Source organism: Hibiscus syriacus, unplaced genomic scaffold, assembly GCF_006381635.1.
Source record: "Hibiscus syriacus cultivar Baekdansim isolate YM2019G1 unplaced genomic scaffold, ASM638163v2 tig00111151_pilon, whole genome shotgun sequence".
Taxonomy (NCBI): Eukaryota; Viridiplantae; Streptophyta; class Magnoliopsida; order Malvales; family Malvaceae; genus Hibiscus; species Hibiscus syriacus.
The window spans coordinates 1,198,749-1,207,766 of record NW_024062999.1 but is presented as its reverse complement, the minus strand read 5'-3'; the positions used below and the strand labels follow the sequence as shown (position 1 = coordinate 1,207,766).

Below are 9,018 nucleotides of genomic sequence, written 5' to 3'. Positions count from 1 at the left end.
TCAAAAATTTAAAGAGCATTTGATTCTCATGATATTCAATTAACTCGTGTATTATGATTTGTATCAATTGTGATCCTGAGTTAAGAGGAACTATTTTATAAAATTCTTTCATTCTTTTTAATTCTAAAATAGAAGAAAAGAGAAACATTTTCGAACAGGACAATCTTCCGAGAATGAAGGAGGTTCTTGAAGCTGATAAGGCTCATTCTGCCTCAAATAGAGAAGTAAAACAACAAATACGAGTTAAAGCAAGCGATGCAAGAGAAACAAAGACATTCTCTGATTTTTTAGCAATAAAATGAAATTTAAGAAGGATCAACAATAATTTTCTCACACTTCTTCGTGACATCATTAATAATCAATAAAGAATAAAATGATCGTCGTAATAAGATAGGGCACGACATATCTTAAAGACATTTTTTATAGAAGAATTGATCACTTCTTGAGTTCTCATATGGTTTTGAAGCTTCATAAAAGGAGGGACTTAAACTATTTGATCAGAATATAAAGAAAAAGAAAAAGAAGAAGAAAAAACATTGGATGACACTTTTGCTTTTCCAAGTTGACAAACAACATGAGAATGACGCCATTCAAAGGTAATGTTTCTCGAACCCACATTGGGGCATTTCCAAAAGCATAGATAATATTGAGACAAAAAGATTTAGATTAAGAAGACATTGAAATTTGACCTTCGCTACTTGGAGTGTCAAGGAAAAATATGAAGACAAGAAGAGCTTACCTTAAGAGACGAAAAATTCATGCCATATTTGACAGATAGGTCTTGAAAGACAATTTCGATTGAGCACTTGAATCAGATACAAACAAAGTTTTCAACCATATATCTGATCACAACAAGAATTCAAAAGAGAAAACATTTATTCTAAGATTTTAACAAAGAACCAAAAGACAGAAAAGACAAGATTGCACAAGTTGCAAGACATTGAGGTCAAACTATTCAATAATAAAGTGAAAGAAGATTGAGCTTTCCATTTTAAAGCCAACAAAAGATTGATTATCAACATTTTTGCATACAAGACAATCATACATTACATTTTCATGCATTACATTACATTCATATTTTCATATAAAAATGCATAATTAGTACAGATCTTCCAAGAAAAAGAGAAAGTCAAAATTCAAGCCTCAAATGGAGGGAATTACATTCAGAATAACAAAACCTAAAGAATTGAGAAGCCCAATTCATAGAACCATTGTTACTTTGAACAAACATTCCCAAGCAATATGATATTTTAAAGAAACTAAGTTTGATTTTCAAAGGTTTCTTACTTGAGTAAGTCCTTCATGCCATCAGTAAGTATTTCGAGAATGTTGATGAAATCCTTCGGGTCATCTATAAGCCCTTGAAGCAGGGTGATAAGTCTTTTGGGCCATCTACAAGACCTTTGGGTAGGATGTTTTCATATGAAATTCTTGAAAAATGAAAATCATTTCAAAAACATTTCAAAATTTTTATCTCGCTCAAGGTAGTTTCCCTAAAATCTCAAAATCATTTCAACAATTTTATCCCACTCGAGATTGTTTTTCTTAAAACAAGGTTTCATGTCACTCGAGATATCTTCCCTCGAAGCTCAAAAACATTTCAACAATTTTATCTCACTCGAGATAACTTCCCTAGGAGCTCAAAATCATTTTAACAATTTTATCTCGCTCAAGATTACTTTTCTTAAAAAAAGATTTCATCTCACTCGAGATAGCTTCCCTCGAAGCTTAAAATCATTTATTTTTCAACAATTTTATCTCACTTGAGATTGTTCTTGTCTTAAAAAAAGATTTTGTCCTTCTTGAGATCAAATATCATTTCCAGTCTCACATGAGACAACATTGTTTCTAAAATAAAAACATAAATAAATCCTTAGACATACTAATTAAAGAAAATGGTGTTTTTGTAGAACCAAAATTCGGGAGATTAGGTCAAATCAATTGATTGAAAGGACCATCATGAGATATTGGGGCAAACTGAGCGATAAAAGTTTTAAACGCGGATTTGGCAGATCATTCGATTAAAATTTGGAAAGAGAAATCAATAGAAGATCGAAGATGTTAACATTAAGATGGAGTTACAATCAATTCAGACAAAATTAGGCCAATATTCGTCTTTGCTTCGTTCTTATTTCCACAACAACAAGCAAAGAGGGGCAACTGCCATACCCTAATTTCGTCCGGGTAGTTCAATTCAAATTGGGTCGAGCACAATCAAAGAACAATTTTGGGTGTTTGTGCATTGATTAATTTAGGAGGCTTGTAATTGGATTTATTTGGGGATGAGTTGGATTGAATGCTATTGAAGACCATTTTAACGTCATAGGTAATAGGGTGATAGAAAGTTTGGCCATGGGTTCAAATCCTTGATTAATTATGTTATGGTGATCATTTATTTCAAAATTGGAATCCAAATTAAAATTCATTTTTGAAACCCTTTCATTTGATGCCAAATTCAATACCAATTACCCAATATAATAGATTAAATGTCCACAATCCATTATATAAACCCCTCAAACAGATTGTAAAAGGGTTTTTTCTCCCTTTCATTCGAGAACCAAGCAATACAAGATACTCCAATTTTTTATTTAAAAAAACAACAACCATCTTCTTCAATTTTTTTCATAAAACAAACAAAGAGAAAAATGAGAGGTTGAGTTGTTTACCTGGTTCGTTAGGTCTAATCGGATTTTATCTCCCATCGTCGGAGAGAGGAAACCAAGGGGTCAAGCCCTCTAGGACTCTCTAAGGGATTTCATGCTTTTTTTGAGGTATCTTTTTCTCGAAACCAATTTTTGTCGTCGGCAAGTTGAAAGGTCGTGAGATCGTAATCGTTTGGGGCTTGTATGTTGAGGGTTAGCTGTGTCTAAAGGTTTTTTTGTCTTTATCGGGTAGGTTTACATAGAATAGAGAGTAGAACCGCCATTAGAGGTCATCAGAGTTGGAAATAAGGGGATTTTGAAAGCCATTTAGGGGATTAGGGTTGATTTGTTGAGTTTTGGCCTTAGATTCGCAGTTTAGAGGAGAAAGCGAGAGGTTAGGTTTAGTTTAAGGGTGGTTTTGGCTTCCTCGACCACCATGGCGTGGTGGTCAGTGGTAATTTTTATATCTGTTAGAGGCGCCGTCGAGAGAGAATGAGAGAGTTTGGGAGGGGAATAAGGTAAAACAAAAAAGGGGGCAGTATAAGTAATTAGGTTAAGGTTTGTTAATCAAAGTTTAAGCTTTTATATAGAGTTTTGGTTACTTGTTTTATATTGTTTTTAGTTAATTCGAATGTGTTGTCATTATTGAGTATTTTTCTCATTTTTGTGAACATTAGTAATTATCATGTGTGTAAAAAGTGGAAAATAACTCTTTAATCCCTCACTTTTTCCATGTATTTACATCTTCGTCATTTGTTGTGTTTTCTGCGAGATTAATTCAATTGTGATGTCCTATTTTACAATTTTCCGCATGTTATTGTTTTAGTGCATTTTAGGTTTGTTAAAAATGAAAATTTATGTTTAGTCCTTCTAACTTAGGCGTATTTTTGCATTTAGATCACTGAGTGAATTCTAAATTATATGTTTAATTTCAATTTATTTATTTTAATTAGGTCACTGCCTTGTAATTGTACAATTAGTTTAAATTAGTCCTTGAACTATTCTTTTTCTAATTTAATCCTCAGATCAATTAATCCTAGTGCTAATTAGTATACTAAATGTAGGCTTTGTAATTATTTATTTTAGTGCATTTAGATTTTTTATGCATGCTTGTTAATTTATTTCATTTTATTGTGACACATTTAATTTCTTTTCTTTAAGTTTAATGCTTTCTTTAATTTATTAGATTTAGGGTTAACCTTTTAGTCTAGGTTCTTTAAATTTAGTTCATAAGTTCAAACTTTAGATTCAATCCCTAGATTTAGATCTTTCACACTTTAGTCCCTGAACTTTTAATTAGGCTTTCCTTTTATATAATTAATTAGGTTTTTAATTAGAGCCTCCACATTAGGTTATATTTCATTCTAGTCCTTTAATTTATGGAGTAATCTGAGTTGGCCTCGCCTTCATGCTCAAGGGACCATCTCAATTATTCGATCCAATAACTGATTAAAATTAAATAGGATTAATAGTAGAGCCTCCATTTTTAGGTTTAGAGATCTAGGTTCTTTAATTTTCATAATTTGACACTTTAGGATAGAGGAATCCTTAATTAACTTACCTAGTGTAATTAGGTCTAATAAAAAAGTTGTTTGTTTGCATTTGGATTTAAAATAAAAAGGTAATGTTGATTATTAAGGAGTTATTGGTGTATTCTCTGCATTATGCTCACAGGATGACCGCTGTTAATTCTTGAAGTAGATGGACATCCTTTTCGAAAACTTTCATTTTTTTTTTAAATTTCGAGGCAATGTCCAGTTATTGGACACAATAATTGATCTCTCACATTCATGCTTGGGGTGCATATCATTGGCTTTAATAAACGAGCACCCTCTTCAACTTTGCATCCATAGTGATTTCTAAATTAAATAAAATTTTGAACTCCAATTTTTCAAATTCTAAAATATAGGGTAATCAACTAGGTACCAATTTCTAGGCGTTGTGGGGTGTTAACGCTTGCCCACGCGTAACCGACTTCCGAACTTGTATACTGGTTTTCAAAGACCCCAAACTTGGTATTTTGATAAAAATAATTTTTTTATTAAAATTACCCTTTTTATAGTGTTCCATTCGCACCTTAAAATGATTGGTGGCGGCTCTAAACATTTCATAAAACCATTTTTATAACACTTAAAAAACCCTATCGTTGCAACTCGTCGGCCTTTCCCCGAGGGGCCGGTTGCGACAACTAGATTTTGTCCTAGTGGAATAGCCTGATCCATAGAAGCCTTATCTAAGGGTCTTGTTCATCTATCGTAGCTTATTTGAGAACTTGTATCCGGTGGTATTCGAAGATAACATCGGAGGTGTAACAAATACGAATAATATCCATGGGCGCTCCGGACTGTTACAGTTCCAGAAAATCATTTCAATGAATCCTTGTACCCCTGAAAAAAGACGTGATCTTATTTCTTTTTCTTCAAGTTCTGCAGGTGAAAAAATGAACTGATTGTTGTTTGCTTTTATAGACGTTGCTTCCTCATAAACGTTGGCTTTCTTTCCCGAGTGACCTAAGAGCCGTTTCGAACTCCGATTCTCGATCGATCCAATAGGCAATCTTCACACTTTCTAATGCCCCTAGAATCAATCAGATATTCGACATCAAACCGAGAACCGCAAAGTAAGAGAGTGTTGTGTATCCTACCTGTGAGATAAAAATCATGAAATGAGAACATGAGTACATGGTTCAACCAATAATCCCCATCGACTCGGTTAAAACTCGGTAAAAGCTCGACTCGAACTCGAAATCGACTCGAGACCTTAACGAGCTAAGCCGAGCAAAGTCTAACTCAACTCGATAAGTTCGCGAGCAGCTCATTAGTTTTTAAAAATATATTTTTAGTAATTACTTGAAAATTATTTCATTCAAAAAATAAATCTAAATGATAATTATTAATTTATTAATAAATAAAAATAATAATAAGTTAACTAATCTATTGTTTTTTAATAAAAAATAAAATATTATTAATTAATAATATTATTTTAATACAAAAAAACCCAACCCAAATATCCTCATAGTATTAGTAAATTTTATATTTAGTTAAAAAAATAAGGTATTTTTTTTAGTAAACTTAACGTGCATACGAGTCGAGTTTAACGAGCAATGAGTCAAGTTGAGCAGCAAATTTTTTTAACAATCACGAGTCGAGCACAATTTTAACGAGCAACGAGTCAAGTCGAGCAGCAAAATTTTTTAATAAGCACGAGTCGAGCACTGTCCAACTTGCGATCGACTCTCTCGATAAGCACCCCTAATCCCCACTGCCACATACAAGATTGGTGACTGATCTATACTTACTACAATCCATAACCAAAGTAAATGGAAGCTGCTACAAATACAATGGTTCTAAGAACAAGTGTAGTTGTGATCACACTCGAAGTATTCTGATGCTCACCACCATCATCATCACCATCTCAACAAGTGAAGCCTCGGACAGCAACACTGTTGCCCCTTTCTTCTTCAATCATTTTTGTCTTGAAAACTGGAAATTATATGAAATAATTCTTTTACATTATTAGTGTAGGAAAATACGTACCATGTAAAAAGAAACAGATTTGGCTACTTAAACGTATACTCGGTGAATATTAACATATGCAACAACCAAAACTGTTCACGTACTTTTAGGTTTCATAATTGGAATTTTGGGCCAAAAACTGTTAAATTATTGAGTTTTTCTTTTTTAATTTTATTGATTTTGAACGAGAATTTCGTATTTTTAAATTTTGAACAAACTGGGAGCATGGCATTAGTTGTGTTATTAATGAGCAGTATTTCATAACCAACTCCAGCAAGGGAGACAGATACCAAATATTGAACACCATAAAACGGCACCAAACAAACCAATGAAATACCACGTACATTGTTTGAACTGATACAGAAACAAATTATGACGTAGGCTCTCCCACTTTGGGGAGACCTTATGCGACGAGTCTTATTGATCACCCATTGACCAGTCCAGGTAAGTAAATTTGATATTATGTTAGTTGCCTCTTATTTATTACGTCCAGGACGTGGTTCTTCCTCTTCCTTCGTCGATGTGGGACTAGTGTTTCGTCAGGATTCCCAATTTCCCTAAGACTGGCGGGGCTGAAGTCTTAACCTGGCGTTCGGGGAAATCTACCACCCTACCCCTCTTACCCCATTGCGTATGGGAATAGGATTTTGTTGTTGTTGTGGTGGTGGGGCTGAAGAATACATGGAATTAGTAAAACATATAAGAATTTGATTCCTTGTTTATTCATCTCAAATGATACAGAAAAAAACTATATAAATCAAGACATGAAATCGTCATAAACTAAGATATCAGAGTATGCAAAAAAGTAAGTCCTCGACAGAGCTGGGGGTTCTCGTAACGAGGTGTGCCCATATTTTAGCATTAATGCTGAAAGATTAGTATCCCCTTCGCTACCAAGAACTGATCCATTTCATGTTTTTACTTTCAGTATTCTCTTGCTTTTGTTGCGAGGTTATTTAATGTCCGTAGCAACAATCAAAGCATAGTTTTGGCTTGAACTTGGACTCTTTGGCTTCCAACGTTCCTCCAAATTGCTCCGAACGAACGCAGGCCCCCACTACCACAAATTATGACGTAGTTTAGCGACCTCCATTGCACTTGGGAGGGGGCGCTCGCCTAAGGTCTCCCCAAAGTGGGAGAGCCTATGTCATAGAATATGTTTCCTTGTTTCTTTATATCACTGATTAAAAGTGGTTGTAAATCAAACATATACCCTTTTGAACGGTCATAAATTAAGTTACATTCCTATTGTTTCCGATATAGATTCCTCTTGATTTTGCAGTGAGGCAATTCTATGACCATAGCAACAACCAAGCATACATTGGCTTGAACATGGACATTTAAAGAAAGTGTTTTCTTGGGATTTAAACATTCGTCCATATAGTTTCAGTTCTCTCTTTGCTTTTGCAGTGAACCAGTTCAAGACAATGGGAACAACAAAACATATGTAGTTTGGCTTGAACAATGATGGTTAGAGTGCCGAGACTTCGGATGATTTCCTTTGACTTTAAGCACTTATCCAAATTGTTTCAATCTTCTCTTGCTTTTTGCTGTGAGGTAGTTCAATGTCCATGGAAACAGTCAACCCTAGAATGGCTTGAATTTGTATGGTTTGAGAATGTTGAGACTCTGGGCATTTATCTTTGGCCTTGAAACCAAATTGTTTCAACCCTCTCCTGCTTTTGCAGTGAGACAGTTCAAGACCGTGGTAACAAATGCGCATAGCTTGGTCACAACCCAAGCCCTAGGAAATATATAATTACGGATATAGGTCATAATCTTTGCCTAAAAATGCGTAGTTCAATTAGGAGCTTTAAATAAATCTTCTCTTTAAAAAAGTACGATGGTCCCGATGATGATGTGACGGTGCACAGTTGAAATAACCAATAACATAATCTCTGCAGTTGAAAACAAGAACCCAACAGGGTAGCCAATTGTTGTAGCTACCCATGAAAACATTGTTTCCTGTTTCTTCATCAATGGTGACCCTGGTGGGACCGAATCTTCTTCACAAGGAACCCTAATTGGCACCCACACGAGCCACTGTAATTGGCATGAGTCCCCAAAGATTGACCTGCCTATCCATTTAAGGACCTTCAGGAATCTTTGGACCGAGTTCCTTGTTGCTCAAGTCTAAATAATGCAGCTGCTGGAGCTCGGAAAATGTTCCTGGTATTTCACCATTAAGGTTATTGTGTGACAAATCAAGGGTCTCAAGACTCTGCAGGTCACCAAAACTCACTGGGATTTTGAATGAAAGGTTAAGTAGCTTCAAACTTTTGAGGCCACCTAATGAATGAGGAATTTCTCCTGATAACTGGTTCTTTGTCAAGTTGAGGAATGTATGGATGTAACGGTTTCGGATCCAGAGGCCTTTCTTTGCTTTGATTTCATCCCTGTAGGGTTTCCCAAGCTTTGAGGAATTTCACCATTGAGGTTGTTGGTGAGGTCGAGGATTCGGAGACTGGTAAGACTCGACAGATCATTGGAAATCGATCCATCAATGGAATTGTTCACAAGATTAAGTAATTGAAGAGAGGACAATTGAGAGAAGAAAGCTGGGAATTCACCACTGATATTGTTGTCATGAAGAATGAAGATCAAGGTGTTCAAGCTGCAATGTGGACAATGGAATCCTACCCGATGTTCGGTTGCCGGAAACCGTCAGCTTCCTCATTAGGTAACTCTCATTCAATCATATTGCCACTGAGATCAAGGAATTCCAGATTAGTCAAATGAAACAACTGCAGAGGAATTGAAACCATTGAAGCTATTTCCTCTCGTGTCAAGATGCACCAGCTCACTCAAATTTCCCAGTCCAATCCCTGGGATCTAACCTTGTATGGAATTGTAGGAAATGT

The 9,018-nt window shown here is 35.1% G+C and overlaps 1 pseudogene; it reads right to left on the bottom strand.

Annotated features, from left to right (window-relative positions):
• Window positions 1-6,471: 6,471 nt before the first annotated feature.
• LOC120154936 lies at window positions 6,472-6,609 on the bottom strand (annotated as a pseudogene).
• Between the last annotated feature and the right edge of the window lie 2,409 nt (window positions 6,610-9,018).